The sequence below is a fragment of the Panthera pardus genome, unplaced genomic scaffold (genome assembly GCF_024362965.1).
Source record: "Panthera pardus isolate Hobbes unplaced genomic scaffold, ASM2436296v1 HiC_scaffold_7, whole genome shotgun sequence".
NCBI classification, from domain to species: domain Eukaryota; kingdom Metazoa; phylum Chordata; class Mammalia; order Carnivora; family Felidae; genus Panthera; species Panthera pardus.
Genome location: NW_026527002.1, coordinates 43407948 through 43428112, shown reverse-complemented (window position 1 = coordinate 43428112; position 20165 = coordinate 43407948). Strand labels below are relative to the sequence as shown.

Genomic DNA, 20165 nt, shown 5'->3' with positions numbered 1-20165 from the left:
ATATCAGCATGCACACACGGATATTTATTTTATTCTACTGATTAAAGTTTAACACTGTCATTGGTTGTTCAAACTATTCCATCTTTAGCTATTAGGGGCTCCTTTAGGCTACCTCTTGTGTTCTTTTGGCAAATCCCATGCTTTTCCGAGCAATTCCCATTTTTCTGCCACAAGATCTTATGTACTTTTCCTGACCAAGGCCTAGTATCACTTACTTATTGTTCTTTTTTTAAATTTTTTTAAGCTTTATTTATTTTTGAGGTAGAGAGAGAGAGAGACAGAGAGACAGAGTGTAAGTGGGGGAGGGGCAGAGAGAGAGGGAGACACAGAATCCGAAGCAGCTCCAGGCTCTGAGCTGTCAGCACAGAGCCGGACGCGGGGCTTGAACTCACAAACCGCGAGATCATGACCTGAGCCGAAGTCAGACGCCCAACCCACTGAGCCACCCACATGCCTCCACTTACTTATTCTTAACCAAGGAACCCTGGTTCCTTTGATTAGCAAATGGTAATTAGAAATAAAAATATGGGCACTAGGTGTGCTCCTTACTACTGAGCATCATTGCTTCTCGGCCCGCCCAGCAGACAGAGCTAGAAAATGCATGTCTGGATTGTAGCACACTCGTCCCCACACAGTTCTATTTCTGTGGCCATCCATATAGACATTAAAAACAGTGAGTTTATTCTGATACTTCTGATTCCAATCCAACACCAAAGTGTTCATTTTAGCCTTTCTCTTTGTAACTTCTTTCTCTCACAGCAAGAAATCTAGCTTTCTTGACCTATAGTTTATTTATTGTTCACTTCTAGTACGCGCATAAAGTGGCTCAGAACAGCTAACGCATACCTTTGTGAGAAATACACATAGCCAGATCACAGCATTTTGGTACCCGTGTTCTTCTCTTTGCCTTATGGCATCCAGTCAAGATGCTGTTTTCCAAAGTTACTTAGGTTAGTTCTCTTCTTCCCCGCCCCTTGCCGTGTGGTTATTTATTTGTAATACAGTGACATCCATTTTTCACTTTTCGTATTCTCTCTTGGATGTCCCCCCACATCTTACTTCGTTTTAATTATTTCTTTAATTTGGCAAGGGGGCGGGTGGGAAATTTGTGAAATGTATGTGAAACCTTACTGCAGTTTGAACAGTCAGAGCTATAGGAAAGGTATGTTTGGAGAACAGTCAAGGCTAGTTTCATTTCTCTTCCTACTTCCTTACCTCCCTCCTCTGCCACTTGGTGGAGATCTGCAGAGAGGAGTCTGCCGGTGAGCGTGAACTTCTGTGGCTGCAGCTTCCAGGGAGTCTAGAGTCAGAGAAGCCCACATTTGGCCGTTAGCAACTTATTAAAGATTTTGCCACAATAAGTTCACCTCCATCGCCTCATATAGTTCCAAAAAAAACCCCATCACACGTTTTTTTCCCCTAGTGATGAGAACTTTTAGCATCTACTCTCTTAGCAACTTACAGATATTTACATATATTGTAGTATATAGTCATTATGATATATACCTTAAACTTGTACAGTGAGGGTGGCAATTAGATCTCAACAAAACTGAAAGGAAGCAAAAACGACGTTAGCTGAATTCTTACCCATTTGTATGGAGCCTGGCATCTGCCATGCCGTGTGCTCCAGGAGAGCCTGCCCTCACATGCGGTCTTCTTGGATAGGCCCACTTCCTTCAGATTTCACGCTGTTGAGTTGCCCAGGACCTCAGCTCTCTGATGGGTTCAAAAAAAATACTATGTTTTTTCAGTTTATCCAGATGTTTTGTGTTGCTGGAGTAAGACTGATGCTCTGTCCAGCTTTTTATGTTTCAGGCACAGTGTAAACACGTGAGGGGCACTCCTGTGCACGCTGCTGTTTAAGGCATCTTATGTGAATGCTTGGTTGTTCCAAAGACTTTTTTTCTCCCTTAGCTTATCAACTTGTGAATCTCTTCCATGTCTATCTAAGTGGGTCATAGGCCCACTGAGGGTCACAGAAGGAGAACTTGATTTTTCTTATTTCTCCTAAAGTGCTCAGTGCAGCGGGCTCCTTATGGTATTGGCTAAAAAGTTTCAATCATTCACACTCCAGTTTAAACCTATTTCTTTTCCTATCTTTAATTGGCAGAGCTGGGGAAAGCACCACTCGCCCCTGTACTGGGTTGAGTAATATCCTTCAAAAGCTCATGTCTGCCCAGAACTTGCAAATGTGACCTTATTTGGAAATGGGGTCTTTATAGATATAATCAATTTAAGATGAGGTCATACTGGAGTAGGGTCGGCCGTAAATCCAACATGACTGATGTCCTTATAAGAGGGAAATTGGACACAGAGACATAGGCACTCAGGGAAGAAGGCCACGTGGAGAGGGAGGCAGAGATTGGAGGGATGCTGCCAGAAGCCAAGGAACGCCAAGGATTTTCAGCAACGACTGGAAGCTAAGAAGAGTTGAGGAAGAATTCAACGTAGCGTCTCAGAGGGAGCATGGCCCTGCTGACATCTCGGTTTCAGACTTCTAGACTCCCCCACTCTTCAGGACTGTGGGATAATAAGTTTCTGTTGTTTGAAGCCCCAGGTCTGTGGTATTTTGTTATGGAGGTCACTGGAAGGAAACACACACCCAGTTTGTTACATCATGCGGTTCACTTCTGCCTCTACGATACAGGTGCAAAACTCTTTAGGTTTTCCGGGCAATTCCTTCATCCTTTCTTCATAGTCTTTTTTTCATACTTGTTCAGCCTACGTATGAGCATACATTTTCTCTAGTCAAAAGGGCTCTTGAAGAAAAGCTTTAAGGGAAAGCATTCCATATACAATATGGGAGAGCTGTGGCCTGCACATGGAGAAGTGTCTTAGGATTTCAGAACAGCAGCCCGTTCAGAGTCAGTGGTGGATGTGGTTTCCAACAGAATTAATGTGATGCTAAGCTATGCTTGATTTTCACCCACCAGAGAGATCCCGAAGATCCATGCAAACAGCTTTGGTCTCTACAAAGTTTCCCCATGAAGAGCCATTTCAGTTTAATGTGGTCTGGCCCATTGGTCTTCAGGATGCATTTTTGTGGTGATAGAATAGTCACTGGGTTTCCTTAGAAGAGAGACGGAAATGGCTCTCTAGAAGCCTCCAAGTATTTCCCATCTACCCAGTTGATCAGACAGCCTTACCCTTTAAATCTCGACCTGCTGGGACTGGAATAAGGATGGCCTTTTAAAGTGGTCTGCCAAATAGGCAATGGTTTTTGTACTCCAAAGGATGAGCAGGAAACGCATTGGAGATTTGTCTCACTCCTTTCCCTGGTTTCATATCCTAACATATTTTTCCCCCTGACAAAAAATAAGTTTACCACTGGCTAATTTCTCTTTCTTTTTCTGAATTCTTCCTTTTGACTTATTTCTTTACTTCCCTGCTCTTTGATTTCCTTTCTTTCTTCTTGCATTGTTTCTGAATTTCTTAGGCCCTACATCCACAGAAGCTCCTGGATTGACTTGCCCCCACACATCTGTATTTGATCTTATGGGCTTGCTCTGGATAAGGAGGGTATTTCTGGTGGGGACTATAATTCTCTCACCACCAACTGCAGAGATCTCAGCTCTGGATTTCACTTCCTCTTTGAGCGGCCTTGGATCAGAGGGGCCTCGTACGTGTTGGGGGAGTTGCTGAGTTGATCAAGAACTTTCAGGTTGGATCAGACCCAGATGTTCTGGACTTTCTGGCAGGAAGTAGCCTGGACTACACTTTCAGGCTTCTTGACCAAGAAATCTGAAGGATTCCAGGGGATGAAGAAATGAGCTTAAACTGACAAGATGACATTTAGCAGGGGTATATGTGAAGGGGATCAGAATATTCCATTCCAGGATATGCCACTTAGGCATAAAGATGATTTTGAGCTGAAAGCAATTAAGAAACATCAGACTCAAGAGGAACTCTCTGCCCTCCCCGTTTGTGTCTAAAAGCAGGGCATAAATTTCCTTTTTATAAAGGTAACATAAAATTACATTTGTAAAGATGTCCACCACTTCTGTACTAGGAAGAAGAGAATGATTCTTAATTATTCTAGAAAATTTTCAGCAAAGAAGGCACCAACTCAAGTCTGCATAACAAACCTTACTAAAAAACCTTTATCGCTAGTTTCCCCATATATTTATTTACTTTTTCACAATTTGCCACCCCTAGGAGCCCTTTACCTAGTCAAATTTCTGCAATTTATCACCTTTTGTTAAAATTTATGTGAGCTGAGCTTCTGAGTCTAATTGCTTTTGTGGGCTTTCACTTTTTTTCTGTGAACACCTCCCCCCCTGCCTATGCGTGTAAAATAAAAAATATCAATGGTAAAAAGTAGGTATTCCTTTTCTTCTACTAATCTGACTTTTGTCAGTTTAATTTGCACCCCCCAGCTACTGAATCTAAGAGGATAGAGGAAAAAAGTTTGTTTTTCCTTTCCTATATGCAAGTATCTGAACTAAGAGTCAAAAAATCTGCTACATGAGTTCAGGTGGTTTAGCAGCTCTAGGAGCAAGGGAAAAAGAAACTAGTCAATAGTAACATCAGTGTTAGTCAAAACTTTTCCTTATGGCTTCCTTTGCATATTAATGTGCATCTTAGTGTAGACTAATAGAAATAGCATAGCACTAAGCAAGAGCCATATGAGCCACAGCTTATCGTAAAGACCAGGATAGAAAATTGCCCATGTGGTAGATTAGTTACAAAAATGTTCCCAATATCTTTCAACCTCCTCCCTGTTTCCACACATTTTGCAATTTGACCATGCAACTCCTCCCATCTAGAAGGGAAGTCTATTTCTCCATGCCTTGAATCAAGCCTTGTGATTTGCTTTGGCCTGTATAGAATGTTGCAGAAATGATGGTGAAACTTTTCTGAGCCTCAACTTTGTGAGCCCTTGGGCGTTTTCACACTTTTTTCTGGAACCATGCTTCTGTCATGTGAACAAACTCAGGCTAGTCTGCTGAATGCTGAGAAACCCATGGCCTAGTCATGTCTGTCATCCCACTTAAGACACAGCCAACCGCCACACCTGAGAGGAGACTATCAGACCAGTCAGCTCCCAGCTTACCGACACTTGGCTGCAAATACGTACATGAGCTCAGCTGAGATCGGCTAAGCCTAGCCCAGATAAGAAGAGTGACCCAGCTGACCTGTGGTCTTGTGAGCTATAGTGAATGGCTGTTTCTTCAACCATTAACATTTGGTCTGTTACACAGCAATAGCTTACTGATACAGCTTTGAAAGCACATCTTATAACAGTTGCTATAAGCCTCCATTGTTAAAGCAATGGATGATATTGCCTTTGTAGAAGGGAAGACGGGGTGGTGTGGCAGCTCTGGAGACTGTGGGGTTCAGAGGTTGGTGCCGGACCCACAGAGTAAAACCTGAAGGCCAGCTGATCTGATGACAGAGCAAAGAAAAGCAGCAACCCAGGGAGTGGCCTGCACTATCAGTTTGTGGGGGCAACGGGCATGTATTTCCAATGGATCCAGTATAGACCACAGCCTGGAGAGATTTTAGAGAGACTCTGCTTAAGAGGGTAATCTGGAGGGGAGTCAGGATTCTAAATGACAGGATCTTTGGAGTGGCCTGCCGAAGGGACTTAAGGGTTGTAATAAGTGGCTGGCTGGAGGGAGTATGGGATGAATTAAGGAGACTGAGAGATGACCAGGGAGGTCGCTGGTCACCCACAAATACACCATGGACACAAGAGTCCAAAGCACACACTATATCTATTAGAATCCTGGCCCTGACACATAACCACTTGTGTGACCTTGGGCGAATTTCCTAATTACTCTGAGCAAGTGTAAATCTGCCTTGTAGGGTTATTGTGAGGATTAAATGAACTATTCTGTGCAAAGTCCCTGGGGCGCTAGGGTATGCCCGCAGTAAGTGGCAACTCTTGGAAACAGCTTTCACTACTGTTGGGTCAGTGGGTTTACGTTACCACCAACTCAGCCAAGGTAGAGAGCAACGGAAAAGAATGATAGAAGAGGATAAAGGGAGGCAGAGGGCTGGGGGGGGGGAGGGATGGAGAAAGGGAAAATGGAAGCAAAACAATGATAAAGGGAAAGGGTTTTTTTGTTTTTTTTTTTTGTTTTTTTAGTAGGAGAGGAATAGAGAAAAAGAAGAACATTGAGCTGGGGTCAAAATGTAAACACTATGACTCAGATACAGTCTCCTCTCCCCCAAAGAAGTTGATCTCCCATTGCTGGAAACAACAACTTCAGTTGACGTGGAAAAAACACTTTAAGTGTTTTCATGCTTTCTAGCATGAAATAATCCTTTGTGAGTAAATACACAGTTGACTTAAAGTACAAGCTTCACAGAGGGTTTCTTTCAGCTTTGCAAGGTGTTTCCTCTTCCTTTCTCTTCTAAGCTCTAATGTTCAGTAGGCTAGCTGTATTAAATGCATTTTTGACTTACAGTATTTTCTTTTTTTAAAAGTTATTTATTTATTTATGTATTTTCTTTTTTAAAGTTATTTATGTATTTTCTTTTTTAAAGTTATGTATGTATGTATGTATGTATGTATAAATAAAGAGAGAGAGAGAGAGAACGAGCAGGAGAGGGACAGAGAGAGGGAGACAGAGGATCTGAAGCAGGTTCTGTACTGACGGCAGAGAGCCAGGCATGTGGCTCAAACTCAAAAACAGTGAGATCATGACCTGAGCCAAAGTCAGATGCTTAACCCAACTGAGCCACCCAGGTGCTCCTTGACTTATAATATTTTCAGCTTACAATAGGCTTATTGGGGCGTAACTGTATTGCAAGTTGAGGAAGATCTGTATCTAGTTATTTTTACTGTATTAGAAATTAAAATAGAAATTTAAAATTTTTATTAATCCATTTAAAAATAAAAAGAAAGTAAATAGCTATTATAGACTAATATAAATAACATTTAAAAGTGGAAGATAACTAGATTTCTAAAAAAATTAGTAGGAAAGCTGGTTTTACATTTTTTTTTCAAATTCCTTCAATATCTGGCTTCATAGAAGATGCATGTATTTAAGCCTATATCTAATAGAAGATATATACTTTGGCATTCAAACTATTGTGGTAACATGCTGTGTAGACTCTGGAAAACTCCACTGTACCTTCTTGATAGGGTGAGAGTGAAAAAGACAAACAATGTCTTAGCAGGAGCATGAAAATAGCTTTGATCTCACGGACCCCCTGGCAGGATCTTGGAAGGACCCACAGGAAGATCTGGATCATTTTGAGAATTGCTGCTCAAGAACTTTCTCCGTTCACTTCCAGAAAAGCTTTCCACATCCCTTTCCTGTCTGATGGGAATCCCTCCTGTGTCACACCTTCCTTCCACCCTGCTGGCATCCTCCTTTACCTTCCCTGGGCCAAGGACAGTGTCTGGGCTGTAAGGAAAGATGTTGAATTTTCCAGGAAGGAAAACACCTACAGGGTTATTTCAAATATGTTATCCCCACCACTAAGAGGAAAGTAACTTGAAAGGAGAGGATGGTTCCCACCAATAGTGCAAGAGGGTTCCCGTTTCTCCACATTGTCGCCAGCATCTGTTGTTTCCTGATTTGTTACTTTTAGCCACTCTGACTGGTGTGAGGTGGTATCTCAGTGTGGTTTTGATTTGTGCTTCCCTGATGATAAGTGACGTTGAGCGTCTTTTACTGTTGGTGGGAATACAAACTGGTGCAGCTGCTCTGGAAAATAGTGTGGAGGTTCCTCAAAAAATTAAAAATAGAACTACCCTACGACCCACCAACAGCACTACTAGGAATTTATCCAAAGGATACAGGAGTGCTGATGCATAGGGGCACTTGTACCCCAATGTTTATAGCAGCACTTTCAACAATAGCCAAACTATGGAAAGAGCCTAAATGTCCATCAACTGATGAATGGATAAAGAAAATGTGGCTTATATGTACAATGGAATACTACTTGGCAATGAGAAAGAATGAAATCATGCCATTTGCAGCAACGTGGATGGAACTGGAGGGTATTCTGCTGAGTGAAATAAGTCGGTCACAGAAAGACAGATATCATATGTTTTCACTCATACGTGGATCTTGAGAAACTTAACAGAAGACCATGGAGGAAGGGAAGGGGAAAAATAGTTACAAACAGAGAGGGAAGAAGGCAAACCACAAGAGACTCTTAAATCCACAGAACAATCTGAGGGTTGATGGTGGGGGGAGAGGGGAAAATGGGTGATGGGCATTGAGGAGGGCACTTGTCGGGATGAGCACTGGGTGTTGTATGCAAGTGATGAACCACGGGAATCCACCCCCAAAACCAAAAGCATACTTGACACACTGTATGTTGGCCAATTTGACAATAAATTATATTTAAAAAAAAGAAAGGAGAGGATGGTTGAAAGTGAAATGTGTTAGGGACAGGGAGTAGCAGAACTGTGCCCTCAGTGCCTGCTGGGTGGGGCATCGGAACGCTCTGCCTAGCCTGCCTAGCAAATGTTATGTTCTTTCAGCTGCATTTATCACCTGCCTCTTCAATTAATGAGACCAGCTCCCTTCTCTGATGGTCAATTCACTAGTTTCTTTCTTCCCCATTTTGCTTTGGGGACCACAGTAGGAAAACATCTGCGTTTCCTTTTGCATAGGGATAGACAGATAACATATACTATTAGTGTCTCGTAACCAAGATCTATAAACTCAGCCCAGGGTGATAAAGCTGGGTGATTTTTTCCCCCACTGTCTTTCATGTCAATCCTCCTTCATCACAACATCATCAATCAATCAAATTGCTCTTGGAGGTCCTTGTGTTACCATGGCAACGCCTCCCCGCAGAGTTAAAAATAAAACTTCTGTATTCCTACTGAAATTTGGAGAGAACAAGAACCTAATTGCCTGGCGGTCCTCATCATGGGAACACCGCTCCTTCAGCAAAGGCCACCCAGCCGCTTTGTCCTGGAGAGTGAAGATGCGCTGTAAACCCCGAGTTCTGTGTCTGTCTCCCCAGGGCAGCACCCGTGGGAAAGTGAGGCTGCCCCTTGCAGAGCTGGTTGGTGCTTTTCATCACAGACCCACTGGAGTCTTCCCTGTTTTTAGGCTGGGGGTCCTTTATAGGTACCTTCTCTGTGGTTTCGCAAATCCGTGGGGAAGAAGGAAAAGAAATCAATGCAGAAAGCAGGGTTGGAAGCTTTAACCACTCTCTTGGACACTTTAGATCACTTAATAAGGAAAAGATTTTTGCAGAGATGTTGCTTCTTTTAGGTTCCCCCAGAGACAGACCCGAGACAAGGACTCAAGGGCAAGCAGTCGATTTGGGAGACACAGGGAACATCAGTGGGAACAGAGAGAGGAGGTGCCAAGGTAATACTGAGTAGAAAAGATAGCCAGTAAAGATGTTAGAAGCTCAGCCACCACTGTGGGCCATTGGGGCTTAATTCTGTAGGGAAACTCTGAGACGTGGGGGTAAACACTTGACTTTGAGTTATCCTATCCTATCTAAGTCATTTACACAATGACTCTCAAGGGTCTTTGGTTGAAGGCTGCTCCAAGGGTGTTTCTTCCTGGCATTTCTGCTTGGCCATGTGGAGCAGGGCAGTGCTTTGGCTCCATAGAATGCCCGCTGGCACAAAGATTTCGATACCTGCAGTCAGAAGTCTGTGGATAAGGGATTAGGATGGGTCATTGAAAGTGTCAGCTAGGAATGCTCGGACTGGGCCTTTATTTGGGAAGTTAAAGAAGTTCTATCTGAAGCAAGCTTACAGGAAACTAGACCCAGGAGTAGTCAGTATGAAAATAATAAAAAGTGCAGAATGGTTTAAAAGTGGTTTTGTTATTGTTCTAGTTTGTATTTTTGAAGTAGGTATTTTCCTACAGTATGCCAGATATTTGAACGGACATTTGAATATTCACCAGCATAAAATGGCTTTTCATCCTCACCAACCTCTCAGAACTTTAGTTCTTCAAAACCGTGCATTTAATCCACAAATACCCTCGTGTCAAAATGTCAATATCACCTGCCTTCCCTAAGTGTGCTTTGCCTTTTCATTCTGCTCCTTTGATGCTTTCCCAAAGATGACTCCTGAGGGTCTGAGCATGAAGTGACCGGAATATCAGAAACAAGGCTCCCAGAGGAGGGATGGTGACATCTATGGAGCGTCCACGTGCCAGGCAGCGTGCTACGTGATCTCCGTGGATCATTTCATTTAAAACTCACAACCACTCCGTGAGGGAGATACTCTAATCACCCCGCTTTACAAATGAACAAGCAAAGGCAGAGTGACTTGAAAGTTCCACATCTAACACATTTGGGAGCCAGGGTTCAAATCCGGGCTGTTTCCAGAAAATGTCTTTCATTGCTTTCATTGCCTTTATCTTTTTTTTTTTTACTTCTGTTAGTTCTTCCAAATCAAAATTGCTGTTTTGTGTTGACAATTTTCCATATTCAGGTGGACTCTACCACAAAATGTCTAGGACCAACCCCTCTGTAGCTAACCATCCTCGCTGGCCCTGGCCTGGGACCAATGTTGTGTAAAGTCAGATGTGTATTCAAGGCAAGTGTGTTAGCATCCTCCTCCTCACCTCCCAAGGAAGAACCCCGCTGACACTTGCTTTTAAAATATTTCTCTCAGGCCAAAGTTGTTTATTTTGTACTTCACGGTAAGAGCTCAAAGGCGTCAGTTGATTTCAGTTTGTCCAGATCCCCAGGAAGATGTTGCTTGAGGACAAGTTGCCTCTGGCTCAGTGAACTTCTCCTATGGACCTGCTGCATAGGCCTACATTTCTTTCCGTAGATGAAGCAACGTACTTTCATTTATCCTCTTGGGTGCAGACAGAGTGACTTAGAATATTACCTCCACTAGGGGCGCCTGGGTGGTGGTTCAGTCGGTTAAGTGGCCGGCTTTGGCTCAGGTCATGGTCTTGGCGGTCTGTGAGTTCAAGCCCTGCATCAGGCTCTGTGCTGACAGCTCGGAGCCTGGAGCCTGGAGCCTGCTTCTGTTTCTGTGTCTCCCTCTCTCTCTGTCCCTCCCCCATTCGTGCTCTGTCTCTCTCTGCCTATTAAAAAAAATTGAAAAAAAAAAGAATATTACCTCCACTAATTCGCCATTTATTTTAAGGCTGCATGCATACAGGAAACCAAGAAAAACTGAAGAACTGGATGGAAAAGACAGAATCCATTGACCAGAGATAGGTGAGATGGTCTGAATGCTACAGTTTTGATATCGATGTGCCTCAGCCCCCACTGCAGATTTGCTTCTTGAACCTCTGTTCAGTTTTCTCATCTTTACCTCCATATGCAGTAAAATCTTGGTTTGTGAGCATAATTGGTGTTGGAAACATGCTCGTAATCCAAAACCCTTGTATATCAAAGTGAGTATCCCCATAAGAAATAATGGAAACTCAGATGATTCGTTCTACAACCCAAAAATATTCATATAAAAAATGATTACAATATTGTAATAGAATACAAAAGAATAAAGAAAATACAAAATAGAAGGGAAAATAAACAAATTAGCCTGAACTTACCTTTGAAAACCTTCGTGTCTGGGGGCGCCTGGGTGGCTCAGTCAGTTAAGCGGCCGACTTCGGCTCAGGTCATGATCTCGAGGTCAGTGAGTTCAAGCCCCGCGTCGGGCTCTGTGCTGACAGCTCAGAGCCTGGACCCTGTTTCAGATTCTGTGTCTCCCTCTCTCTGACCCTTCCCCGTTCATGCTCTGTCTCTCTCTGTCTCAAAAATAAATAAACGTTAAAAAAAAAAAAATTAAAAAAAAAAAAAGAAAACCTTCGTGGCTGGTGTGAGGGAGACAGAGAGAGGAGGGTTATTGTGTAGGACGACTTTCATTATCACCAATGGAATCACTGCTCTCTATTGGCTCAGTGGAATCTTTTTCTTTCTGTGCAAGTTTAACAAGGAACCTGTCCAGTGACACTTGCTTTTGCCTCTTTTTGAGGATTTCACGGAAATGTGACATTGCATTGTCTTTAAACAGATTCATCGCTTGCACTGCTACAGCCTTATTCAGGTGGTGCTTTTCTACAAAAATTTGCACTGTCTACCGCATTAAAATTTTTTTTAAAAAGTGTTTATTTTTGAGAGAGAGAGAGTGAGCATGAGCAGGGGAGGGGCAGAGAGAGAGGGAGACAGAATCCCAAGCAGGCTGTAGGCTCTCAGCTTTCAGCACAGAGCCAGACTCAGGGCTTAAACTCATCAACCGTGAAATCATGACCTGCGCCGAAGTCAGTTGCTTAACCAACTGAGCTACCCAGACACCCTGCCCTGTTTCCCACATTTTACGCATCTCCCTAATCTCATTTGAAGTGAGGGATTCCTCCACCTTTTCTCCTCCTTTGCAGAGGAAGATGTAGACTTCTCATAAAATCTTACAATTTCAGCCATTTGCATACCTTGTTCATACTTCTCAATGATTTCCTTCTTGACTTCCACTGTAATCATCTCCCCCTTCTTACCACCCTTCTTTTCAACCTTTTTCTGCATGGGGGCCATTGTATACACTCGCAGGATGTTGACTACAGTACAGTATTAATAAACTCTTGTCATATATTGTATCTATGTAACTGGCAATAAGGCAGCAGAGGAAAGGGTCTATAACTGCACGCAGCCTGACCCAGAATGAAGCAAAGCATTTTTAAGCTTACTCTGGTATGGAAAAGCAAAGGACTGTCCATAGGTGCTTTGAAGTGACAAAAAATACACTAGAGCCAGTTATGGGCACCTTCTAGCATTTGAAAAATCACTGATTTCTGCCAAACACCACAGCCTGAGACCAAGCATCCAAGCATGGGAGATGATCACCCACAATCCCGCAGCAAGAGGGAGGGAAAGAGAGAGAGAGAAAACCATTGGCTCAGTTGTGATCATGTAACATTCAGCATCACGTACTACTCATAAGACATCGCTCATTTACCAAGTTAAAATTTATTAGAGACGTTTGCTTGTCTTGTGGAACACTCACAGAAAAGTTACTTATAACCAGGTTTTACTGTACTTGTACTTCTTTTCCTCATATCTACTGCTTCTCTTAGATTTCTCTTTTTTCTCCTTGTTTTACACACAGAGCCAACATGAATCCTGGCTTCTATTTATATTATGTTCATTAAACTAGTGTTTCCACAGTTAACTACCCTAATGTCAGAATTTCTTGGCTTAAATGCTGAAGGGTGAGAATCAGAATGGACAAGTTCATCTGTCTGAGCCAAGCCATGTCATAAGCCTGTGCCTTCTTGGCCTTTAAGTCAAGTGACTGCCCCTGGTCCAGTTACCTTTGGCCAGGTACATGTGGTATCACCCCTTCAGCAAAGGTGCCTATGGGGGCTGTGGGCAGGGCTGGTACCGTGATAGAGATCCACTGTGCTGCTCTTTGAATTTCATAACCAAGTGGCATCTTGCTCCCTGCACTTCTGTTACTAGAAGCATATGGGTCTGATTTCTGGCATCAATAGAACTAGAGACACACTCGGGAGAGCTCAGTCTTGAATTGCCTCTCAAAAGCACAGCCATGGTATTTTATTTATTTATTTATTTTTTAAATTTTTTTTTTCAACGTTTTTTATTTATTTTTGGGACAGAGAGAGACAGAGCATGAACGGGGGAGGGGCAGAGAGAGAGGGAGACACAGAATCGGAAACAGGCTCCAGGCTCCGAGCCATCAGCCCAGAGCCTGACGCGGGGCTCGAACTCACGGACCGCGAGATCGTGACCTGGCTGAAGTCGGACGCTTAACCGACTGCGCCACCCAGGCGCCCCATCCATGGTATTTTATATTTGATGAAGGTAACCTAACAGAATTTCTAATCATCTAATGTTCTAGATTTTCCAGGCTTTATCTCCACATGAAATTACAGCATCACAAAATCACATACCTGGACTATATTAGTTTACTTATTTGGAAACATGCCTGCGTAAAATTATGGTTTAATATGATACCCCTGAGGTTAAATATAAGAAATGTTCACATGAAGAATGTATTTGCATCTTTAAAATTGCTTGAAAAGTCGCTAATTATTATAGGTTCTTTATATAAGGATTCATGTAATAATTTTCTCTTAGATTTTAGTGCCAAGGAAAAAACTTTATTTCTGTTCTAATGAGTGAGAATTATATAATTCACCAAATTTCCTATTGGCCACTAGAAAATTCTGAAGCAAAATTTAGGACTCAATTGTAGTATCTCTCCCTAGCCTGGGTTTCTGGTAAACAACCTTTCTCCTCTCAAGTATACGATTTTGATATTTTTATTTGATTATCCTTATTTTAACAATTGAAAAGTATATGTGTCAGTTGTCTAAACTGCTTCAAATACTTTTGGAGGTGGCTAGAATGCAAGTGATAAATATGATTCAATACATATTACTAATATTACTGCTTAGTAGAGTATATGCTAATGAATTCAGGGAAATTTTTGGTGCTTTAGGGGGTCTCCAGGCTAGTGACTTTCTACGCTCAAACGTATTGTAAATGAGAGGTTAGTTCCCACTGTGCTTCTGATACTAAGAAAATGTCTGTGGGGCCCCTGGAGCAATCTCATGATGTATTTATGTTGTAGAAAATTTGAATCTAAGAGAGTTCACACAAAGATTTTCATTAAAAGGGGAAGGGCTGAGGTTGGAAGCAACTGGCAAAGAATTATTCATTTTCCGTAAAGGAATCAAAACTTGATTGGCCTTTTATAATCGATGTTTGAGGATGCTGGAGGCTTTTGTGAGTTCCTTTAAACTGTTGTCCTGTTTCACATTTCTTACGTATTTTCTGGAGCGGTGACTTCATTCCAGATGTTTCAACAGTTGAAAATTTAGTGAATCCACAGTTTGAATACACATTATCAGTAATAGACCGATGAATTTCCCCCCCAACTAACACGATTAAACAGGCCCGTTGTTTTTAGCATTGGTAGGCACAACTTCAATTTTAGATAAGTACACACTTTCCAGAAAGGAAGCCTCTTTGGAAGGCAGCTAGCCATGTGGTTTACCAGGGTTACAAACCTGTTTTCCACTAAGTGTTTTCTGGGCTTCGCATTAAAAAAAAAAAAAGAGAGAGAGATTTAGCAGTCACACAAACAAAACTTGCACCTCTGTGGAGTGGTATCTTCCAGGTCATTGGGCATTCTCTACTATTGGATTGAGTAGCATGTCATTGAATTTTTATTTTGGAAATGGCCAAGTCTTAAAATCTGCAGATGCTTTAGCCCCCATCCAGCACTCTAGTGAGCTTGGTTGGTGCTTGGTCAAACTCTGCTTCGTAGCAAGTTTGATTTGTTACTTTGGACCATTTTTCTATGGTTCTTTATTCTTTTGCTCTCACGTTGGAGGAGCCAAAGCAGTTGCTTTTGGCACCTGAATTTGTAACCTTTCCCGAATTTCTCCTTCACAGACTCTTGTCAGAGACCCAAATCCCAAAGGCACATGCTAATGCAGCCCAGATGCCAGGAAGATCCATCCCCAGCTGGGCCATATGACCCTAATGAGCAAGCAGCCATATGTACAGTTAATTAAAACTCAAGTCAAAATAATAAAATGAAATTTCTGGGTACACTCAGCAATGGCAAGGTTTCCTTTTGTAAAATCTGGAAACCACTTGTACAGCCACCAGGAAAAAGGAGCAAGCCACTCGCGTGAATTCCCTTTGCTTCAAAATCTCAGTGAATAGCTATAACGTATATGTATGTCACACACTGAGACGTCCATCGGAAGACATTACAAGACAGATACAGAAAAAAGAAAGCAGTCTGTGCTTATGGTCTAGTGGGGCATTGACACATTAAATTCTCTCCTTCAGTGGCTGAAGTTCATGATTTTTCTCTTCTGTTTCCCTTGACCCTCTGCAGGTAGAATCTGTCTCTTACTTTCGTGGTTCTGTGTTTCCGTTGCGCTCTGTGACCGCCTGTGCATGCTGATGGTTGACTTGTTGCCTCCCCTGCTCACCTGTGAGGTCGAGCGGTTGTGCTGGAGCCTGCTAGTCTCAACTGGGGAGAGCATACTGTTACAGAGTCAGTAGTGTTGAGGGCCACTTGTTCACCGTGGGTAGCTGGATATCGACTATAGAGACAATATTTGTATATATCATGGAACTTGCCAAATCAGGGCTATGGATTTTTGGAGTGTGGATTTACCAGCGCATGAAGTCCTTAAAGTCAGGATTGTGGCTTTCTTTTTGGATCTCCAGAGCGTGGCCTCTCCTGGATACTCAACACATATTTGGTGAATGAACGAAGGGACACAAGTAGAATAAAACCAACCAACCGGTCTTGTATAAAATGAAGCAAGCAATTGCAACAATGCAGTGATTTGAGAGGCTGGTTGAAGGGTCCTCACCTCCCCACCAATAGGTATCCCCTTGCTGTTTTGCTGCAGCGCATGATCCACATATTGGTATTATTTTCAAAGTTAAGGCCACATTTTGGTTGGCTTTAGGGAGAAGTTTGCTGGGCGGAGCAAGAGAAGGGGAAGCAGATAGCAAGCAAGACGGTAGGAGCAAGCATATCAGCCACAAAACACAATGAAATGAGAGCTAGTTTATCCAGTCCATCACCGCCAGAGCTGAGTAGGACTCTGAAGTGGTGAGATTTATTCCTAATCCCTTCTAACTTTCTCTATAAGCCACAGCCTTCGTATCACCCCTTGTTTGCCCAAGAAACATCTCTATTCCTTTTCTTTCTCTTTTAGTGTATTTATTTATTTTTGAGAGAAGGGGGGGAGGGGCAGAGAGAAAGGGAGAGAGAATCCCAAAGAGGCTCCATGCTGTCGGTGCAGAGCCTGACATGGGGCTCGAACTCTCAAACTGTGAGATCATGACCTGAGCGGAAATCAGGAGTTGGATGATGAGCTGGCTGAGCCACCCAGGTGCCCCTTTATTCCTTTTAAAGAAAAGAATCCCTTGTACCCTAGACCTGTTTCTCTCCTCTTACTTTTCTGTTACAACTTCCTTGTCTTTAGTCCCTTCTCTATGAGACCAGATATTCCTGGTTATGATTTGAGATGTTGTAAGCAAGTTGCTATTGTAATTCAACAGAGGACTCATGGAAACAGTACAGATTGGATTGAAAGCAGCAAAAAACCCGATGATGGTGTTTCAGGTACTGTGAGAGCTGTTTGGAGGGAAATTTTAGTGTGGGGGACAGAGAATATTCTAGGTGGTATGCTTTAAATCACTCCATGTAAGTAATTGCCTCTACTGCCTTAGTGTAAGCTAGGGTCTGACGGATTTTCAACAAAAGAGAGCAGAGGCCTGTTGAGGTAGGAGTTGGCAGGGGTAAGTTTTGATAAAGGGAGGGAAGAGGCACAGGTCTAGGATCAGGGAGATGTTTCCTACTGTGCATCCTGGGCATTTGGAAGGGGTCAGGAATATGGAGTGTGGGCGTATGCTGGAGGCTGGAGTGTGATGCGGAAGCTTCTAGAAGGTATTGGCGGTAGGCTGGCAGAAGAAGTCTCAGAGGCAAACATGGCCTGGAGCCAGCCTTGACTGCCATCTGTGTTTGGTGTTTTTCTACTCAAAGTTTACTAGCTTTGTAACTGCTGAACACTTGTAGTGAGGCAAACTTCTCAGATGAGATTTGAGGTTCTGTGCTGATGGCCTGTGTTTATTGGATTCACTTTTCTTGGAGAATGACCCCTCCTGTTCCCTGCTCCTCCAAGGCTTCATGGAGAACTCAGGTCCACACTGCAAGGGAAGCTCAAAAAAGCCTTGCTTACAGCCTATTAGAGGATTCTGGGAAATAATGTTGTTTATTTCAAAATGCAAGGGGCAACATCTTTTTCTGAAATTTTTTTTCATTTACTTAAGTGTGTGTCTTTATTCTTTAGACAAGCTGCGAGGAGCTGGCAGGTGGGGATAATCCAAATCCTCAAAAATGTTTTGCAGTATGTCTAAGGTTTAAATAAAGATTTCATCAAGACTTCAGAAAATTGTATCTGCCCCCTTGATGACAGCTCTCTGTCTGGGGAAGAGCATGAGCTAAAGTACAGTTGGAGAAAGTGACTTTACATTTCCCCCCACTGGGACTGGGACTAGTAAGTAGTGTCTTTTGAAGCAGTATGACTAGGGGGTTGGTGCCACTGCGTGAGCGTCTTGCACCAAGGTTCTTGTGCCAGTGCGCTGGTTGTAACACATTGTCCAACGCTCACACGGAAGCTGCTTTCTCCTTAAAGGTGTCAGATGACAATAATAATAAAAGTAAATGCACACAAACGCATTGAGTACTCACTGTGTGTTGGGTCCTGTGAACTAAGTGCTTCCCAGGATTATCCCACTTAGTCTTGTAAGAACCCTCTGAGGCAGCCACTCTTATAATTATCCCCAGTTTATAGGTGAGGAAGCTGAGAGAGCAGTTAAACAACTTGCCAGTGGTCAGCAGCAGAGATGGGATTATGTATCCAGGCCTTAGCTGTGCTGCTAACCACTACACTACCTCGTCTCCTGGCAGTAGAAGGCAGGGCACAAACCGCAACAGTAGCATTTAACAAGCACCTACTATATGCCAGGAACTGCACTAAGTCTCTTCCATGCCTTATTCACTTTTTTTCTTAACCGCACTATGAGGTGGGTACTTTCTCTTCACATTTTACAGAAAAGGAAACCGAGGCATAGGTCACAGTTAGGGTAATGGAGCCGGGATAGTGGTGGTGATGAAGCATCAGCTGGGCTTGAGCTACTACGGGTGGCCGTCAGAGTGACTGAAAACACTAGCAAGGGGCATAGACCCGTTTTCATAAAGGCTAATCTAGGGTCTCACATAACTGGTTCTGAGCATGTTGACACCACGCGAAAATGTGCGATTTCTCCCACTCACTGAGGCTGTGATCTGCCTCCCACCACAGCCACTCTCCACGCCACACCTGTCTCTTGCTCACTGCCTGAAGCCAGAGCCCTCTGTGCTATGAGTGGAAAGGCTTTGGGTGCTGCCTGTGGGTAAAGGGGTGTGGACAGACAGTGTCCTCAGTTTGCCTGACTGTTGTAATAAGTAAACAAGAAATAGAAGGAGGGAATCTCAGGTTCTTCTACATCCCTCGGTTCCAGTTACCAATATCAGTCTCCATCTTTTTCAGGCAAGGAAAGTGGATAAGCAACTGAGGGAATGTAAAAGTTGCTAAAGGCAGCATTTCGAGACAACGGAGATGCTCACACCTTGGACCTGTTTGTCTAGGTTCAGGGACAGAAGTTTATTGAATGTGTCTTTAGCTTAGCTAGATAGAACAAGGGCTGATTTCTATCGTTTACCCCTTATTGGACTTCACTTGAACTTACAGCGCTCCCCAGTGATGCTACAGATATTAAACTGATGGTTCCTGCTTCCTTCCTCTGATTTCTTTTATCCCCACACAATACTTAATTTTTATGGGGATTGGCCATCTTAGCGGCTTATGAAATGAGAGATGGCTTTGACCAGAAGGTGTAAACAAGGCTTACTGTTTGAAGCTTCGCTATTTGTATTTGAGTTATTTTCCTGGTCACAGACACAGACTTGCAGTGATTCATCGTTCATTCATTGCCCTGAGCCCCCAGCCCCTCGAAGGAATGTAATCCAAATTTCCTCAAGCTGCTGACTTTCCACAGATAGGGGGACTCAAGTGCCCCTGCTCAGGCCACTAGCTGTGTAATGAATGACTTCCATTTTCGCTCAGACTTCCACCAAGCTATTGCTAGGAGCCTCTGGGGCTGCCGTATGAGATCATGAGCGCTGTTTCCACTTTGGACTGTCTTGTCAGCACCTGGGATTTGAGGGCAGACCTCATTGCTTCCATTATACAGCGTCCAATGCACCCCAGATCATAAACCCTGTGGTGCCTGTGGCCCCTGGCCCATCTGCATTTCTTTCTGCACCTAAACCTAAACCACCCACGATCTACACAGAGGTGAAGCTATGTGTGATGTGATGGCACAGGCCCTTCTCCCCTGCAGGGGTCTCTGGGCCTCCTGGGGTCCCTGCTGCATACAGCATCTTGACTCTTATCTGCAGCCTTCTCCCGATGCCTCAGATATGAGCCCACAGGGTTGGCTGTGGTCAGCATCAGACGTGGAGTCTCCAGCAGCCCATACGACATGCCCAGACCACCGTGAATCCCGTGAGTGGGTGCAAGTTAGTGCGAAATTGGGACCCCAGCCTCTCGTGTAATTTTCAGATGATTTTCACAGAGATCCAGCTCAAGGCTTAAAGTGAAGTGATGTTTACATTCAGTGGAACGCACTGCTTTTGGCTCTCTATCCTGGCTACCAGAAGGGCT

At 43.3% G+C, this 20165-nt stretch overlaps 2 long non-coding RNA genes across 2 annotated transcripts in view; both read left to right on the top strand.

Annotated features, from left to right (window-relative positions):
- LOC109278044 (uncharacterized) overlaps positions 1-16463 on the top strand; it is a 114763-nt gene extending 98300 nt beyond the window's left edge. Inside the window, exon 3 of the long non-coding RNA XR_002085474.2 lies at positions 16359-16463. This is a non-coding gene — a long non-coding RNA (uncharacterized LOC109278044). The remainder of the gene's footprint in view (positions 1-16358) is intronic.
- A 4-nt stretch (positions 16464-16467) lies between these two features.
- Positions 16468-19236, top strand: LOC128775296 (uncharacterized). The gene is made up of 3 exons (XR_008419921.1): positions 16468-16504; positions 16957-17020; positions 18990-19236. It is a non-coding gene; the product is annotated as an uncharacterized LOC128775296 (long non-coding RNA).
- Positions 19237-20165: the final 929 nt, after the last annotated feature.